Source organism: Motacilla alba, chromosome 1A (assembly GCF_015832195.1).
Source record: "Motacilla alba alba isolate MOTALB_02 chromosome 1A, Motacilla_alba_V1.0_pri, whole genome shotgun sequence".
NCBI classification, from domain to species: domain Eukaryota; kingdom Metazoa; phylum Chordata; class Aves; order Passeriformes; family Motacillidae; genus Motacilla; species Motacilla alba.
This window is the reverse complement of record NC_052031.1, coordinates 5,855,230-5,874,369: the sequence shown is the minus strand read 5'-3', so window position 1 is coordinate 5,874,369 and position 19,140 is coordinate 5,855,230. Positions and strand designations below refer to the sequence as shown.

At 41.1% G+C, this 19,140-nt stretch overlaps 1 protein-coding gene across 10 annotated transcripts in view; it reads right to left on the bottom strand.

Moving 5' to 3' along the window:
* Positions 1 to 19,140, bottom strand: part of CELF2 (CUGBP Elav-like family member 2) — a 543,235-nt gene that overhangs the window by 204,947 nt on the left and 319,148 nt on the right. The window lies entirely within an intron of this gene.

The window sequence follows — 19,140 nt, the reverse complement described above, 5'->3', positions numbered from 1 at the left end:
GAAATCTGGAAAAGTTGAAAAGGCTGAATTTTGGTACAGAGCAAATGCTAGAAACAAGTTTATAAAAAAAAAAAATCATTTGGACTTAAAATTCAAACTGAAAACGGGAGGTCACATAAAAAATTCTAGAAAAAATAAATAATTTCTAGTGAAAAATGAGATTGTTGAATGTCCAGCTATGGCCAGGAGAACTAGGTATTTTAAAACGGCCTGAGTCTGAGCACTGGTTACTTGCCATATGAAAACTGAAAAAAAAAAAAAAAAAACCCCAGTATCTTTTAAAGATGGTATTTTTAAGCTCTGAATTATTTTGGGAAGGGCAGAGATAATAATGGTGATTGTAGAGAATTATATTGGTAATTCTTTCCCATAACTAACAACTTAGATATAAGACACAATTATCAACTAACATAAAAGGAAAAAGATTCATACAACTTTACAGAACTAGGATACTCGGGATTGGAAACCTTTTGGAAATTGGTAAATTGATTTTAAAAACTACTTGAAGCTTTTGAAAGCAGAACTTGAACACAGTGCACTGAAGGCGATAACATTTTCCCATCTTCAGCCCAAGACTTTTGACAAGTTAATAAAGAAGGGGAAAATATCACATTTCTTTTTTTTTTTTCATTAAGGTGCTTATGCATTTGAAATAAACACACAGCACCCATCAAACTTCCTTTTCACTTGAGTGTCTCAATGGTTTTTTTTTTTTTAAGCCTATGATCTTGCAGTGAAATTAGTAAGCAGAAACTCATCATTAGATTTACCAAAAGATAAGTTTTAACTGATGAGACCCAGATGGGAAGCATTATGTTCATTCTGTAGTTTGAATCTAAATGTTAAAAACAGGAAACCAACTGAAAATTCAGTTTGGTCATGTTTTTAACACCTTCTTACTAAGCTTAATAGTTTTTCACTGTGCAATAGGAATTACTGGGCAACAACTGCTACACCACTGCCTGAATTCTGACAGATGGAACAAAGTTCCAACAGCAGTATTTAAATGTCTGAATTTTCAAATGCTTTACTTTAACACTGTCTCAAAGCTACTGCAGAAAACTGAGAATTAGGCTCATGTGTGAGTGAAAAATCATAGAATTGTAATTGGAGATAGCTGTATTCGTAGGTATCACATAGAATTTATGTAAAAATAAAATACTTCTGGAAAGTTGGAGAAGGATAAGCTGTTTACAATTTATTTGTCTCCTGAGGTTTTGACACAACATTTGTCATTTTGCAGGGGTTCTGCGAGGCCTTCCCACCACACCAGCACAGTAACATTCTCTTGTCCTTTTCACCCAGCTCTGCAGACCTTAAAGCTCAAAATGAGCACAGGTACCAAGGAAGGCACATGCTCATGGGTTGCAAGCACCTGTGGCGTGGTGCATTCTGTCTTCATGCTGGAACAGAGCTTCACATGAGAAAGTGAAGAACACAGCAGCACGAGACTCTTGTGAGTCACCACCACAACAGTGCTCGCCTTTCTTTGCCCCCAAAACATTTGGATTGTGGGAAAAAGCAGTTCCCAGTGTATTGCACCCCACAGACCTGCTCTGTAAGCTGATCCAACATGTTTTGAACAAGGTTTTATGCAGGAAAATGCCCATGAGCTGAAACCTAAATCTTTCTGGAAGCATGCACCAGGTCTTCCCTTTGTCTGCCAAGAAGTCAGGAAGGTTTTGTAAGAGGGGATAATGCAGGTGTTTTCTAGTTCTTGATATTTTCCTGTTCCTTCAGCAGGATTTTGAAAAAGACAGTGCCTTTTGCTACCTGCAAGAGCAAGAAAGTCTCTGGAGAAGTCTTCAGGAAAGAGAAGGTTTGCCATTCACCAAAGACTCAGCAAGAGCAATGATGCCTCTCCCAGCCACACTGCTGCCTCTTCCTGGACTCTCTCCACCCTGCATAATGCTCACACATAGAAGAGTAGTAAACTTCCACCTCTCCCATTGTACAGCACCATCTGCTTTCCCAAAAAAAATTAAGGGGGAAAAAAAAACCTGAAAGCGCAGAGATAAAAAATGGAAAGCAGCTGAAAAAATTTCTTTCAAAACTTGAGTATTTGAAGTATCACTCACTTTTGTCCCCTCCAGTTAATGAAGGGACAGGCAAGGTGACATGCCTCTGCCAGAAGGTGGAAACCTGGCAGGTCCCCTGGACTGTCCTTTCACCTGCAGGGCCAGAGACAGCAGAGACAACCCTGAGCTCAGGGCCTGATCCAGCAGTTAATATTGTCTCACCTTAACAAAAACACCCAACAGCTGATGGACATTAACTTTTTTCTGCCATGCATCCCTCCCACAACCCAACCAGACGCCTACTACTACTGCAGTTATCTGCTCTGAGCAACAAGGTTTTGTTACAAGTCCAGTCTAATGCCTCACGAAGCAACAATGTTTAGCACAAGAGCAAAGCTCTTCACCAAATCTGGTCCTTCTTAGGACTATTTCCTCCTACAACCAAACCAACTCGTACACCCTCATGTGGTTACAATCTCCTAACACAACTTGAATGCTACTGCAAAAAGTTTGGCTGACTCCACAGATCACCTATGACACTTGTGGTAATTGGTAAATAAGAATGGGCTGCACATGGCCCAACAACAAATCCAGAGATCCTGAGGAGAACAACAGGTGCAGTGTGGAAAGCAGAAAACACAAAGTAGCAAGTTTTATATTGAGGTTAAAATTTAAAATGTCTACTTCAGAGAGACTGCATTAGGCTTATGCAGCAAAGCAAGCGCCTGATGTTAGAACACTGGCTTTTCAAGAAGTATATGTAAAAATAAATTATGTGATTCAGTTTGACTGAAACCCCCCCAAAAAAAACCCAAACCAAAACCAAAAAATCCAAGCACAGAGCCACAAAGGGACACAGTCAATAAGTAAATAGTCCTTGATGAGGTAAACACAGAATATAAAACAAAGCCACCACCCCAAAGAGGCCCAAGGAACTCTTATCTAAGTGGACTCAGACAGCAGCATCTGTCTCCATCAGGAGCTATCAGGAAAACTGGCTCATCCTGGTCCCTACCTGGTGGCAGCAGAGCAGACACATGCAAGGCATGGCAGACAAGAACTGAAGAAATCATACTCTATACTACTCACAGCCAGCCTTCCAAAACCTCCCACTCCTTCCCCATAGGAAACCAGAAGTATGACACTCACTTCTCTATTTTTTTTTCCCAATAACGAAGTTTAGCACTTCTGAGAAACACCCAGGATAATGTTGCTTCAGAAAGTGCAAGTAAATAACAAGCAGTATCTTCCAGCCCGCAGGGTAATAAGTTACACCCACAATCCTATTTAGCACTTTACATAATTCACAGTTTCTCTGGTTACATACTTCGTCAAATATGACATCCAGCTGGGAAAGTTGGTCCACTTCATTGTCATATGGCAGTTGTTTGCTTCATATCATCCAAATATCAATTAAAAAGCAAAACCAGAACTGTAAGGCAGCTATCTTTGTATTTTCATGTCACACTTGCATACATGCACACAAATACTTGCTGTCATTCAAAGAGGAAAAATAACCCTGCCAGAAATATAAACCAACTTTACACTGTTAGGCAGCAAGTGTAATTTCCAAAAACCTTGAAAAAGAGAACAATGAACAGACATTCTTAAATTCTGCATCAGCTATTTTAATGGTGCAGTTTTTCAGATAACAGAAATTAAATCATAATTTGCTGTCAAATAACAGATCTAGCTCCCAGAAGTCAACATGCCAGCTTTTTAAAAATACAGCATATGGATATAAAGCCTTTGTGGATACATATGCACTTAGCAAATATTAGAAAAATCAATCAGAATCAAAATGCAAACTCGCTGAAATGACTAGATGCCTTGTGTTATTAATTTCTAATTCTAATTGCTTGATTTCATTCATCAGCATTTATATATGCACCAGTACACTACTGAGGCAGTTAAAATTGAACAAATCCCATTATTTTCCCTAGAAAAGTAATGGATTCTAACAGTTGTTTTATTGCAATGAGAGATATTAACATGTAATTCTACTCCCAACTCCAGGTTATAATCTAAGTGGATCCATTGATCACTTGCAAAAGGCAACAAAAAGAAAGTTTGCTTGATGCTGATGGCAAGTAAAATCCTGACCAGATTGTCCATTAGTGTCAGTGGAAATCCATCCAGTATCCAAGTACTACACAAACATTTTGCCACTGGCTAAGTCAGAATCATGGCACACAAAAAGTAAAAAAATACCAGGAAAGGCCTCATAATGAATGTACAACAAATCCATATTGCTTTATATGAATGTAGCAAATTCATGACAAAGGATTTTACCTCCCACAAAATAAAACAAGCAAAAAAAATGCAGAGGAAAAAATTTGTATCCGAGGAGTTACCTGAGGTTTCTATACTATTTTTCATGCCTAGCTCTCACAGCAGGTTACAAGTGCAAGTGGAATCATCTGTAACCTACAGATGGATGGAATAAGGTTAACTAGGGCAACAGAGAAAGTCAGCAATGTATTCCATAAAAAAACTGCCTCTAACATGCACTGCATTAACAAACAGCCTTTGGAAAAGTAAATCTGACACCCATGGGGGAAAAAAAAGTTTAATTAATTAGTGGGGTGTACCACTATCCATTTAATGCACGCAGATCCCTATGGTTTAAATCCGAAGTTACATATGTGTATTGTATACACACAGAGTGAGGCAGTTTGGAGGGGAAAAATGGAAATTAGAAGAGGAAAAAAAATTGTGCTCCTTAACTCAAGCACTAAAATCACTACAAAAGAGTAACAGCTATGAAATATTTAAGAGTCAACATTAATATCATTACACTTCAAAGGATATCACCTTCTCAGCGTCAGCTTCTTGCATTGATCATCTGCAGAATGAGCAGCTTCACATCAGTTTGTTTGCAGAAGCTTCTTCCAAACCCCATCAGCCAGAAATGAAACACTGGAATCCTCTAAAAGCCATAAAATGCCCTTGCAGAGATCGGCTCTGCACCTTCTCAAGCCCACCTCTGAGTATTTCTCAGGAACTTTTTAAATAATTTAATATTTCCATGGGGAGAATAGGAACGCTCTTTAAGAATGAGAAGATATTAAACGCTAACAAGGAGATAAGAGGCTTTTGAACATGAAAAGTTATATATTTGCAAAGCCTTCTTCTAGTTTTCACATAGTCTTTTCTCCATATGTAACTGCAGAGGGTAGAACAGCAGTAAACATTTAAACTGTATTGCATTATTGTGCATAATAAGAGCTTGACATTTTTATTTTCTCCAAGGAGAAGCACTGCCTATATGCTCTCTAGTGGATGATCAGGGTTTTTACAAGGTCCCTCCTTCCCCCTCCTTTAAATGTGATCATATATGAATTGAAAGGCTTTTATTCTGCCAGAATCCCAGTCCAAGGTTTTGTGTTTCTCTAGCAACGATGACACACTAACAACTGAAGCAGGGCAGAGAGCAGCTTCTCCCCCATCTCTCTACAGCTTCAGGTGCCATCTGTGTCAGAGGAGTGGGAACACCATGTAACTTTTGACCTGGACATTGTCAAGGACCAAGGGTAAATGGATTAGTATAAAACTCTTTTAAGACATGTTTTGAAGTGTATGTTTGCCAAGGGTATCCATACAGGAAGTCCTTCAGAGGCAATTCCAGACCAGCAGAAGTAACTGCATTCATCCAGAAATCAAATACCAAGTTACTGTGGTATGAATTCACCATGGAGGGGTTCTTCCCATGCTCCCTGCCTTGCATCCCTTCTGCGCCACACTTCTCCAGGGCTCAGAAGTCCTAGCTGGAAGGAAGAAGGCTGTTAACAAATTGTTTCCTAGATAGAGTTTGTTTCTCACACTGAAACCATGTTGGGGAGGGATGCAGGGAGAAGGGACCCGAGTGTGACCTAAATAAAGGCCACCACAGTTTCACAAAAAAACTGCTCCCTCACAAAAAATAGCCAGCAGTTGGGAAGTTCGTGTGATGATTCACTGCTGCAAAAATAGGTATCCATGCTTTAACCACTTCTGGGTAAACTGAAGGCTTTAGGCTCGAGGAGCAATGGCCTTTCATCAATCTGTTAAAACAAGCTACCCTAAAGATGATCAGAGTTTTCCCATTTTAGCAGAGGAATTCTGCAAGAAATCCTCTCCCCTCCCAGACAGCAGGTGCACAGACTGCAAGAGCCCATTTTCCTTTAGATTAGATGTATGCATCACCTCTTAAAAATTTATAAATCACTTAGCTTTCCAAGAGCCAAATTCCCAATGGAGTAACTGGAATTACAGCCAGGCTAGCAGTAAAGGAGGAGAGAGTTTGTTAGAGTTGGCATAATACAGTGACCAGTACTATCAATTACTTTAGGAAATGGCTGCTAATGCCCTTTCTGTGCAGGCTAGGGGGATACTATTCTCTCTGCAGTCCACTTCTGTGGAAATTAAGGAATTTAAGTAATCTAAATGGAGAATACAGGCTTCTGCTCATGTGAAAGCATTTTTTTCCACCTAGAGGGCATAATCACCAATTACATCTGGAGAATATAAATTTAATTATTTTTATTAGCTAATATGGTTTCTATCAGCAAGGAAAGAAAATGCACTCACAGAACTATGATCAGAAATTAGCATGTTCACAACAAACAGCTAATCCTTGCTGGAGGAGGCACTTCTTGGGACGGGTCCTTAGAGCTGGCTGATGAAGAGGTCCTGAAGGAGGCTTTGATGAGCAGTGAAAAAAACAAAACTGCAACAACAAAGAAAACCCTGAAACCCTTCTTCATTCCTTCTTATCTCACCTTTTCTTTTCTTCCTGACTCTGATTTCTGAATTTTAAAAGTCTTCAAAAATATATTTTTTTTATTTTGGGCATTCTGCACACTGAAAGCCATGTATCTCCCCCTTTTTGGCTTTTGAAGTCTGGCATTTTTGTAGACTGCCTTACTCTGGGACTTCAATTTTGGTTTGCTTTGAAAATATTCATTAAAACAGCACATTTTTAAAATGCTTCCCTTTCTTGGTTTCTACCCACACCCCTAGGTCTTTCCACATGTCATCTTGCCCCATCTCAGATGCCTGAGGCTCTGTAAGTCACTTCTCTAATCAGGGACAGAAACTGGCTCTCCAAGGCCATTTTCCCATCTGCTGTACACCAGTGGCTTAGGAAGATATGATCATCCAGCCCTGGGATGCCCTTTCTCCTCAACCAAGGGGCACAGAAGAACCCAAGATTACAGACTCAGATTTCTGAGTTGGCTGCTTGAGCCAGGGTCAGTAATGCCTGTTTTAAGCCCTATGTGTCCACGAGCCACTGTGATACAGGGATCCATATGCAGGAAACCACCTCTGTACCACAACCAAGCATGGCATGGAGTAAATACCTACACCACTGTGGGGAGGTGGTGTTGCAGCTGGGCAGGATGGAATTCTGCTAATTATCACCCCAATATCACCCAGGGCAGCAAAGAGACATTAGTGCTGGTATTCTACTGTAGGCATGGCTCTACTGGGGCCTGGCACTTGGATGGTTTACTCCACATCCTCTGCCATTGTGACTTTTGTCAGCACAACCCGTGGCAGCCAGGATTAGAGCCTGCTGAAGGTGAACCTCTGAAAGCAGCACAGACACAACCCTGGGTCTATTAAGTGCCAGTAACCACCTGCTTTGCATTGTGTTCTCTTGAAAGTACAACCATCCATCAGGTTTGTCTTTTCCTAGCAAGCATCTCTAGGGGAGAGGTAGAAACATGAGTGCTGCAGTGTGACCTTCCTCCAGCTCCAACTTTTTCCTCTCTCTTTACTTCTCCCTCGTTCTGCTCCAGAGAGGTACTGCCTGACTCGAGAGCTGCAACCAAAACTGCGCTGCAGCACCTGTGTGCAGGGTGAATCAGCACCTTTCCCCCCCAAAAAAGGCTGCTAGGGGAGCTGGGGCAGTTACATAAGGCTGCAGCAGCTCAGGACAGTTGATGTCAGAGAGATGAGGCAAGAGCAGCACTGGCAAAGCTCATCAGGTGCCTCTGACAGAGGCTTTGCTGGGTAACCCTTTATGGTGAAGTGCACAGGCCATGCTGAGCAGTAACTCACATTTCTCATCTCTTTACAGCAAAGGCCCAATGACTTCCAGCCCTGCGTGAGGTGGTGGAGTTGGAGCTCCCTTTCCACTCCTGGCCGTGTGCAGGAAGCAGACACTAATTGTCTAACAGCTCTGGAGTGATGAGGGGGGGCTGACAACCCCTTCGAGGCATGTCCTGGCTCCTCCACACACCACTGAGACTGTGACTAAGGGAACCAAGCTGCACCTTGCTACAGGAGCCCTGTTACTCCTTAAGCATCCCTGAAGGCATCATTATATCCACTGTCATTAGGGTTCTGGCTGCTGTATGGGAAGGGAAAAGGTGACTAACGACTGCCATAGGAGAACATCCAGCTAAGCACCTTACCCACTGCACTCCAAGCTACAGCTGGATCACTTGAAAACACCCAAACTGTCAAACCTCTATCACATATTATTTTAATTGACTGCCATTTCGGAAACATCTTCCAACCTGGGAGTTTGCATCCTACTTCCAGTCTGCAAAGTCATCACAAATCCTCCCGAGCGTTTTCCATTTTCCATATTCCTTCTCGGTTTTTAGGTTTTGCATTTATATTTATGTCCAAAATCTCTCACAAAGCTCCCCTCAAAGGGGGCTGGAATTTGCTGCTCAGAAGCATGGCACACATATTTGTATAGCAATGCTGACCACATTCACAAGGGACTGCTTGTGATCACTAACACACACGAGACAGGAGGATTTTCCATGTGACTACATTTTTGTTGTTGTTGGTTTTTTTTGGTTTTTTTTTTTTTTGTTCCTGTATTGGTTTTCAGTGGTTTTATATTTTGTTGGGATTTTTTTAATCACAACGTAGTAATCACAAATCCTGGGAGGAGATTTACTATCTGCATTACTGTCTCTGAGGCTGCCCTTTTTTACACCTTTAACACATCCAGAAAACCTGTTCTTCACTCCCTGCCAGGATCTTTCTGCTTCACCACTCCCAACATGTTCCTTTTTCATCACTCCCTCCCCCCTCCTGCTCATTTGTTTTAGTAGCTCTTCCCCAGGACTCTGCAATTCTTCAAACAGTTCCTTTTGGAGGGCAACACCTCCTTGACTACACTAAAATCCCTCCTGAAAACACATCTGCTGAACTGCTTGTAAGAAATTAGTCCTGAAAATTGTGTCTCTCTTTATATGCACCCGTGTGCCAGTTTTCCAAGCCCAGATTCACCTACCCAGGTGCACCCCAGACTTCAGCTGGGAACAACGGATTAAGAATGGGGCGAGAAACACCTCTGGTGGATCATTCTGAACACCTAAGATTTAATGTAATAGAACTATTAATAATACATAAGAAAAGAATTATCCAGAGCTTCTTAGTCAGAAAAATCTACAGCTCAAGTCCCATCTGAATCGAAGAAAGGTTTTTTTTTTTTCCTGTTCACTGGGACATGAATTAATACCAAGTACATAACCTACATTTCCAGTTGAACGTGCAGAATTGCATACAGCCCTCGCTTTATATTTTAGCTCCATCTTCCAAGTATAATCGTCTTAAACTTGCACTGAAATGCACTTGTCATTTGCTGCCCATTGTGACAACCGTCAAGGCTTTTTTTTTAAATCCTGTTCCCTGTTCTGTTGTTCTGAATCATTAACCCCATCTCCAATTTTACTATTTACAGCCCTAAATTGGATGGATGGCTTGTTTTCAGCACAGGAGCCCAGACTGCAATTGCTGGTGTCTCTTTTCCCCTTAATTTTCAGCACGATGTGCACAGGGTTGAATTCTCGAAGTCGTGGGAGGCAAAGTGCTTAATGTACAGACCGGACCACATCCTCAGCCCTGGACTCAGTGGGGCCCTACATCATTAAAATTAGGCACTTAGTTAAACGCTTTGCTGAATCTGTGCCAACAGCCCAGAGCCTAAAAGCCCTGAGCATCTTCTTTAAAAGCAGATCTTCTCCCCACTCCACTCCAGTGCAACCGAAAAGTTTCCAGCGCACACGAACTTATCTTTGCTCTCTCAAACGGTGTCTAATTCAAGCTTCTAATCTTGTGGCTTTTTATCTTATTCATTGCTCCCTGAATGTGGAATTCACTATCTATTTTCAAAAGGGAAGTAAGTACAACCACTGTTTCCTAGACAACAGAAGAGCAAAATTAACTCTTCCCTCACCCCTCCCAAAACACAGACAGAAATATTAAGTTTTGCTATGAACCACAGTAAAGAGGAGCTACCTCAGAAATAACTGAGGTTATAAAGCAGTGCATGGGGGGAAAGAGAGTGCCACGCTGCCACGTCACCTTGCCTTTCACTCCACAGACCTTTACAAGCAAAACACAATTAGCCTAGGCTACAGAATCTACAGACTCATCTTGACTTATGGTAATTAGAGCAGAGAAAAGAGCATGGGTAAAAATTTCTGCTTTTGAAGCAGGGCACACAAATAGAAAATTACAGTTGATTGTCTTTGCATGACATTTCTGTGCACACCAGCAGTGATCTCTTCTCTGAGGTCACCAATGACACTCCCCAAGGGAATAGCCTGAAGTTGTGTCAGGGGAGGTTTAGGCAGGATATGAGGAAAAAGTTCTTCACCCAGAGGGTGGTTGGGCACTGGAAGAGGCTCCCCAGGGCAGTGGTCACAGCACTGAGCCTGACAGAGTTCAAGAAGTGTCTGGACAATGCTCTCAGGCACAGGGTGTGACTCTTGGGCTGTCCTGTGCAGGGACAGGAGTTCGACTCAATGTTCCTTAAGGGCCCCTTCCAACTCAGCATAATCTGTGATTCTGAGGTGTAAATCACAGAGCTGCAAAGAAACAAAATTCAAATTAAGCTGAGTCTACCATCTTGATAACTCTGTGATGAGTGGTCATCCAGCAGGATTACTGGTCTGGCTAAACTTCTCTGCCTTCATAACCTGGAATCCAGTGATGCCTCAATGCTGGGGAACCTGTGCCTGCTTTTATATTATGTCCCTGTGAAACTGCTGGTCTGCACCACTCTGAGGTGACACTAAAAGGGAATAAGCATTTTTAGACACCAATAAAATGAAACTGTTTCAATTTGTTTTATATTGTAGTGGTTTGCAGTTAGTTTTACGAGCCTTGAGAATCCTGAAGTCTTTTCATGGTTGTGTTCTGTAGACATTTGCTTGAGTTGCACATGCACAGCCCAGACCAGAGTGAGCCTTGAGACAAGCCACAATCAAATAAAAGAGATTTGGGGGAATGTTTACAAGAGATGTGAAAAAGAGATTAATTTTCTGTGTCAGGGAAAACTCTGAAGACATCATACAAGTCCTCTGCAGGTATGTATTGTGCAATAGAACAGTCTGCAAGCCTGATACATGATCATAGCATGGTTCATGTAATTCATAGATATTTTCAAGGAAAACATCTACAAGATAAAGAGTATTGGCAGAATGACTGGAACAGGAAACATGAGAACACTATTATAGACTTGTACAGTTGAGAACTTGGTAATATCAGCATCTATTCAATTTCCCAGGAGTCAGTACCACAAGCTGTCTGGTGTGAGGAAGAGAGATAACAAATCTCTTCCTCCAATACAGACATGTTTGGGGTTTTTTGCTCCCTTCCCCTAGCCCCAGTGTACAGCACAGAAATCCCTCATGCTTCCCAGCCTCTTTCCCCTTACCAAAAACATTGATGCTTGTGTAGAGTTGCATGGATAAATGAGGAAAGAAAAAAACAACAAAGGAAAAAGGAAAAAAATACAAGTGTATGTTGTAAAGGAGGGAAGAAGGGAAGAAACAGGTTTCTCAACAGTTACCTAGTAGTGCTTAAATACAGGCTTGGATACACCATATTAATATAAACTGTATTAGAGCACTTGCACACATATATATATATATATATATATATATATATATATATATATATATATATATTCAGGCACATTTTCCTCCTTTCCAGGCCACGCAGATCTGCAAGCTGCCCTGAATGTCAGAGACATCCAGGGAGGGCTGCAGATAAGAATTTTAGACTTAAAAGTACAACTCACAAAATGCATTATTTGGCTGTCAAACCAGGACTTGCTAAATTAATGAAGCATTTTAATTCCCAGATCAACAGGAGCAAAGTTAATTTTGTGAAAGTGTGCTAGATTCCAAACCTATTACTATTAAGACTAACTTAAACCTCATCTACATTCTTCAGGGAACAGGAGAGGAGAATAAACAGAGGTGAAATTAAGCACAAATGTGAAGTGGTTATTTTTTTTTTTGACTGCAGTAATTTTGAGGAAAGAAACTTAGAGGCCTGTTAGCACTAATTCCTAATAGACTGGTCCATTTTCCTGCAGCCTACCAGATGCCATTTTCTTTATGCACACTTCTTTTTTTTTCCTTTTCACCCTACAACAACCAGAAAATGCATTTGGTTTTGCAGAGGTTAGGCCTATATCTCCCAAATTATTATTTGAATTGTAGGAGCTATTCAGACCTTACATGGGTCACGGTCCACAGAATTAGGTTTTGTATAAACACAGTACAAGGAAATGGTCTTTCCTCTAAAGATCTTGCCCAGTCTCAGGTATCAAATGAGTCTGAAATGAGAAGCAAATCTACTGAATAAAAGGAAGAAATGCAGAACTGAACGTATAGCCTTCCTTTAAAGGAACAATTTTACTTTATATTTAGAAAGGGTATGATGAATTTGATGTTCTAAGACAGGAAGTTTTGGGATAGGGGGGGCAGTGATGAGATGAGACAAGACATATGATCTCTACAGGCCAGGGAAGATTTAACTCTGAAGATTTGTCTTGCACTGTCCTTTTGAGTCCCAAGCTCATTGGCTTTGAGACAGAGGGATGGAAAGATCCTACTCTTTTCAGCACTGCACAGGAAATCACCTAACAATTTGGCAAGCAGGTGACTCGGTTGACAAGGAGACACCAAGGTTCAAGTTTCTCATTCAAATCAGGCCAGTCCAGACAGTGGCCCACTTGGGAGCTTGCTAGCTCACCTAGATCCATCTTTTCACCTGCTTCCACCCCTGAGCAAAGGACTGTTCCTTGACAGAAAGCTGGTGGACTTCTACAAAACCAGGATAACACAGATATTTTGCAATGAGAATATTTTCACCACAAGTTCCCAAACCACATAAACCCTATGTCTCCATTCTCATTTTCAGCATTTGACAAAGAGCTTCTGAGACAAGCCTGCATTTGAGATGCTTCTTTTGCTCTTCTTGAGCCTTCTGCTTTCTAGTTGGCTGTAGGGCTCAGCCCAGACAAATGGGTCAAATGGGACCAGCCAATTAACACAACATTCTTCACCTAACTTGACTCCAATCAAGATGGATTACATAAAGACCAACCTGACACAAAAATCTGGTCTCATTTCTGTGCAACACACACACCAGGTGTCCCACCAGGCCCTTCAAAGGGAAAGGCCTGAGTAAATATTTGACAAATCCAAGATTTATCAGCCCCACTCCAGCATTTGGATCAATGGATGTCTCTAGGATAAGAAAAAGTAAGACCTGAAGAGACAAATGCCCTTCATGTGGCAACCACAGAAAAACTGTCATCTTTTTACACTACATTAATCCCACAAAAGAAGGTACTCATGAAGATACTTTTAGGATAGGAATCCAGATCTGGGTTCCCTCTACAGACACCAGACAAAAAGCTCCTCAGTGGAATGCAGAGCAACAACATTTGTCTCCAATAAGACATTTCAGAACTGGAGCCTCTCATTCTCCAGTGATTATGGAGGATGCCAAGAAATAAAATCCTCCTTGCAAATACCTCCAAAGGCTCCAGACTGCATTAAAAGGACAGTTTTATATTAAGATGAGAGCACAGATTCAACTTTTCTGGGCTTCAATATCAAATTTTCTTTACCAAGACATTGACACACTTCATAAAACTGTTCAGGGCTCCTCAGAGAAAAAGCACTAAGTTAAAACTAAACCATCACTACTTCCATAGAAAATGAATATGAGATTTAACATGTATTTTTGTGCTTGCAAAAATGGGTAGGAAGACTAAAATAATTGTCCTGATTTTCAGTGTCTAACTTTAGACACCCAAATTTGAAAATTTAGGTCATGTGACAGTCTATACTATTTAAATCTCATCCTCTGGATTACTGCAACACGAAGCCACCTTTAACTGTTCCTGTGGTTGTGATTTTAAAATGAAAACTGTTCAGGGCAAGAAGTTTTTCCCTGCATTAAAATGTTCTGAAAACTCCATCAATGTATTCATCAGCAGGAGGAAAGACAGCTGCTTCAAACTTGGGGCATTTTATTTTGGAGAAGTAACCATTAAGAAAGGCCTCTGTGTGCCTGGAAATGCAGCACCTTTGCCAAGTTTATCAATAGACAGAGGCAAAATTGCTGTCAACCTGACCTGGACAATTGCAAAGGGTTCATTATTCATGCTCATTCAATTTCTGGCCATTTTGCTGAGACGAGGATGATACTCAGTGCCAATTGAGATGGTGGTTTGGACATGGACACTTTCCCACTATAAACTGGACTACATCCACTGGCTTATTTCATGCACTGAACAGCTGTTGCAAGAAAAAAAAAATCCTGATCCAAGCCAGTGTCCCAGAGGTAAGGGATTCTGTAAGAAGAAATGGCATTCAGATATAATGTTCATAAAATTATGTTTCAATTTAAATGGCCATTTGGGAATAGAGAAATACAAAGACTCCTTTTAACCCTTTGCTTTCTAGCTTTGAAAATAGCCATGCTCATAAAATTTTGACCCCAAAAGTCCAAGAACCTGCTCTCTCATGCAGTTTGCTACATGAAGTTTTAAAGGAGGGACAGACTTTCCTGAGTGTGTGACTAAGACACAAAGGTCAGGAGAAGAAACTATTAAAAACATCCCTTTTTGTTTGGGGGGTTTGGACGGTACTCTTAAAATTGCATTTATGGTGAACCACAATATTTTAAGGGTGTGCCACTACTATGTGAACATAATCCCAACTCTTTGGTATTGATTACATAATAAAGATATGTGACAGCTTCTTGCAAACATTTGCATTGATTATTTCCCACTATTATTCAGGTCAAGTATCTTTATCACTAAAGCTGTAGAATAAACCTTATTTATTTTGGTTCATCTGTTTGCTCCCTAGAGAGAAAACGGCACACACAATTAGAAATTTAAAAAAAACCTATTTTGCTTGCATTTTCTATGCATATTTAAAGAACCTTCCAAGAATACAACAGTCGGAAAATGGAAGAAATCACATTTCCTTTGAATCATTCATGTAGTTCTACGCCTTGAATGTAAACAATTTCTTCTTTAGCTGTTCTTATTTATATACTAGACCACCTGTCATACTGCAACAGCATGACAGTAGTTTCCAGAAGTCCAGTAATGTCAGAAACACAGGAATACAACAATCCTCAGCTTGCCTATTTACCTTGACTTCAGAAAGCTGAGTACACATGACGGTAGTGGAAAACACCTGAAGTGAGTATTGTCATGCTGGAAAATGCCCACCCTGTTGTGTACATCCTTCTCACCACTCTGGTTTTCATACACTTGCCTGGTCCTCATGTACAGCTGCTGTACAGGTAACACCTGCTCTGAAGCAATACCCAAGGTTTTCTCTTTCTCTGTGAACTTTTAGGGCTAAAGAACTCTTGAGCAGCTGAACTGCAGAAGGACTTTGAAAACATCTCAGTGATGTCCTTGCAGATGTCCTGGGACTCAGAAGCCATGAAGTGCCTTCTGAAGACAGGACTGGGTCTCCCACATGGTTTCTGAGCTCCAGAAAGCACAACCTTTATCTAACTGCAGTCACATATGGTTGTAAGTGTCTGTACACCCATAAAGTCTGCTTTAATTACCCATGCAGCATATTGCATGCTTATATTAATGATGCCTTTACATCTGTAATGCAAAAACAGGAGGCACAAAGAGGTTTAGAAATGCTGTAGGATTTCTTATCACAGCATCAACCACAATGTGCTTTCTGAACAGACCCCTCTCCAGCTCCTCAAAAAAAACCACTCCATGGGGTTCCGTCTTAGTGGTATGCAAAACTCAACTGAAAATTCCTTCTACATCCAAAGACCTGTAAAGGACACAATTTTGAAATAGACCGGGAAGAAAACCCAAACTGAAAAGATGTTCCCTCCCCCAGCATCTGCCAGTTTGTTTATCTGCCTCTGCTTGAGCTTCTTGGCAAAATACGAAGCATATAATGCTGTCAAAAATCAAACCAAAATCCAAGTCCATTGAGGTGGCAAAGGACCAAGAGGCTGGGAACCAGGCATCTCCTGGCCTCTGCCAGCGCCATTCAATGAGTCTGGATGCACATCCTGTCATTCAGGTATGCTTTACATATAATTGTTCACATTCCAACAATTTTTTTTTGCTTCTTGTTTAGACTGTATGCTTGCTAAGACAGGGACATGTAGGTCTTTTTAGTATGCTTAGATAGGATGAAGAGGAAAATGAGCCCATCAAAAGGCAAAATACTAATAGTTTCCAATAATCCAGTCTACCTTCACCAAATAAAGACAAACATCAGAAAATTAGCAGAAAAAGAAAACTCCTGCTCTTGCCTGCTCTTAAGCAACCACTGAAGACCAAACCAAGCACATAAGGTCCTGGTTTTGCTCAGACAGGGTTAATTTTCCTCCCAGTAGCTGGTACAGTGCTGTCTTTTGGATTTAGGATGATAATAATTTTGATAAGTCACTGCTGTTCTGCTTGTGCCTAAGCAGGGCTTACTCCAACTCATGAAGACTTTCAGTTTCTCACACCTCCTCCCCTGCAGTGTGGCTGGGGGGGGGCACAGGGAGCTGGGAGGGGACACAGCAGGGACAGCCTACCCCAAGCGGCCAAAGGGATATTCCACACTGTGTGGCGTTATAAACTGGGGGCAAAGCTGGTTGGGGGCTGCTGTTCAGGAACTTCAGTCAGTGGTGGTGAGAAATTGCATTGTGCCTCATTTGTTTTTTATATTGTTTTATTATTGCAATTCTTTTTGCCCTGTTAAACTATTTCAAGCTATGAATTTTACTTCCAGCTTCCCCATTTGCTCCCACTTTCCACTGGTGGCAGAGAGGGAATAAGCAAGTGGGTTAAACCACATGCTCTAAGTTCCTCAGATTTGCAAACTGACAGGTATTATTAAGCGGGAAGGGAAGGGAAGGGAAGGGAAGGGAAGGGAAGGGAAGGGAAGGGAGAAGAGAGCTAGCACACCCCAGAAGTAAGAGATACACAGGAACAGTTGCAATGCACATGCTATAGGATAGATTATCTTTAGGTCTCATACATAGTAAACTCCAAAGGAATACATCTTCCACAAATGTAAACATTCTCTTCCAGAGATGTACTTGTTTAACATCCACTGCTGAATATTAGTTGCTCCCCACGTACTGCAATGACACAGTGCAGTTAAGCAAACACCACTGCTGCACAAGAGGGTCGGTTTTAATACAGGCAAATGAATTAAACTAGACATAAGCAGGTTATGAAATAATGAGAGAGTTGCCAAGAATCAAAAAAGAGATTGAATTTAACCATTATTAAAATGACAAAACTTGGGATCACTAACTGTAAACAATTTTCATCACCTAATTAAACAGCCCATTAGTGTTTTCAAAAGAGATGGCTGGCGGTGGCCACTCAGAAAAACTGTTGACTTTGCAATGGTTTGTGCTCTCAGTTATGGAGTTGATTTCAAACAAGCACTTCCCCTATGCAATTCATTACAATCACATCAAATCCTCTGTGTAATGCTGCTCGTGCTGGAATCCAACCTGAGCCTGTAGTAGCCAGCACTGGGGCTGCATCTGACCGTGCAGCACCAACCACCCCAGGGATGCACAGAGCACAGGAGGAGGTGAGAGCACTGCCCATCACCTCAATCACCCTGCTGCCTTAAGATTACTTAGTGTACAAAATAATTATTTATATATATATATATATATATACACACAAATATAAGGGGCAGGGAAGAAACACTACACATCTAATTTTGATTTCATTCTCACACTGAGGTAAACTATAAGAAAGCAGAATCTAAAGTGTGTGTTATGAAGTTATACTGCCAATGAAAAATTAAAATCCCTAGAGAATAGTTAATTTCTATAAAAAAAACCTGAAGTATACTGAGTCCTCATTGACAAGGAATGTTGCAGTTGAGAAGAATGCTCCTGTCCAAAGTTTCTCAGAAGTCTCTAACCACCTATTGGCATCAATTTAGAAAAAATCACAGAATGGTTTGGGTGTGAAAGGACCTTAAAGATCATCAAGTCCAACCTCACTGCTAAGGGTCAGGGACATTTTCTACCAGACTAGGTCGCTCAGAGCCCCATCCACTTTGGCCTTAAAAATTTCTAGGGATGGGCATCCACAGCTTCTCTGGGCAGCTTGTTCCAGTGCCTCAACACCCTCCCAGTAAAGAATTTCTTTCCAACATCTAATTGAAACCTGCCCTCTCTCAATTTAAAGCCATTACCCTTTGTAGCCCCTTGTTCAAAGTCCTGCTCCAGCTCTCTTGTAGCCCCTTTTGGTACTAGAACATGCTAGAAGGCCTCCCAAAAGCCTTCCCTTCTCCAGGCTGAACAACTTTCTCAACTTTTCTTCTAGTGAAGGGCTTAACCAAGTTTCCCTGAATACGTATGCAATCCCAAACACCTGCTGCTGTGATTTGCCAAATGCTTCAGTGTGATCTGTGGCAGAAAACTCAAACACTGCAATTCCCTCCTGTGCCACCGCCCATGCCAGGAAACGTGAGCAGAGGAAGATCTGCCATGGCATGAACAAGGTATTGTAAAAGTTCCCTGGCTATCCATAGAGAACAAAAAATTAAAGAGGGCAAAGATTTGCTGAACTGCTCCAAATTATTGCGAGTCATTGTTTAGAACAAGCTTTTTCCTGTCTTTATCTCTCTTAAATAGAACTGTATCTGAAAATATATTTGTTTATGCAAATTGGACATCCCTCTCCTATTTGAATTAGCACCATAAGTACATTGTGTATCAGTGCAGACATACTCGATGTATTTAATGTCAACACTACTAGCAATGATGGAGATTGGAAATACTGCTCTGCTTGTTGGCCATGGAATAAATTTGCCAAACAGAATCACTGTAGCTCTAGAGT